Here is a 1,117-nt window from a genome sequence, read left to right as displayed (position 1 = left end):
GCAAAGGGCGTTAGAGCAAAGGGCGTTAGAGCAAAGCCTGCAAGGTCTGGAAGGTACAGGATGTGATTTAGTCTGTGTGTGGCATCTTTTCTTTTAGAAAATACTTTTATTGTTGTGTCGTGTCTTCTCCCCCGCCCCCGCCACCTTTTATTTGTTTGTATGTTCATTTATTTATTTTTAGCTCTCACAAATAAGTGAGAACGTGGTATTTCTCTTTCTGTGCTTGACTTGTTTCACTTAATATACAATCACAACAATTCCTTGAACTTATTAAGACAAGTAAACAGATATACTGTAGGGAGGGGAGAGAGAGAGAAGGGAAGAGGAAATGGTAAAGGGTCACAAAAATCAACTACAATGTATATTGAGAAGTTAAAATAAAATAAAAAATGTATATATTTTCTTTTTTATGCAATTTCAGAAAACTTCAAATAAAGCTTAAAAGAGTGGTTCCTGTTTACAATATTATAGAATATATGTAATCTTTTAGTGGGTATTATTTCCTTACACATTTTTATCAAAGCACTCAACTAGACAGTAATTCTCTACCAGATCTAGAAGAATATCTTTTAAAAGAAAATATTCTTATGCTAGAGATTTTCCCATCAACCTCACTTAAGAAAAATCAAGAAGGAATGACCGGAGTTTTTTTTTGTTTGTTTGTTTTTAAATACTAGAGTTGGAAACAATGGAAAAATGTTCAAGTCCTATTTTTAATTTTTATTAGATGCAACTCAAATAATATAGAAAAATAATAAGTCAGAAGCTGTGATGAATATGAAAATTGTGTGAAAGGACAAGTAAAATTAAAAAGATTTTCTAAGTAACTTATTATGGGAGCAATTTCAGGAAAAAATATAGTAATATTTTGAAGTTTTGATTATTAGAGATTAGAGGGTATAATGCCAGTTACTAAACATAACAATGGATATCAGCTCTACCCTCCAATTTTTAACTGTTGCTTTGAGAGTTAAAGATGGGTTTCCCTTAATAGGCTGACTTTGATCTAGATCAGGGGTCAGCAAAGTATGGCTCTGCCTAGAGGGCCAAATCCTTCCCACTGCTTGTTTCTGTGAATCAAGTTTTATTGGAACACAGCCACACTCTTTTGTTTAGG

Source organism: Galeopterus variegatus, unplaced genomic scaffold, assembly GCF_000696425.1.
Source record: "Galeopterus variegatus unplaced genomic scaffold, G_variegatus-3.0.2 Scaffold942, whole genome shotgun sequence".
Taxonomy (NCBI): Eukaryota; Metazoa; Chordata; class Mammalia; order Dermoptera; family Cynocephalidae; genus Galeopterus; species Galeopterus variegatus.
This window is presented reverse-complemented; position numbering follows the sequence as displayed.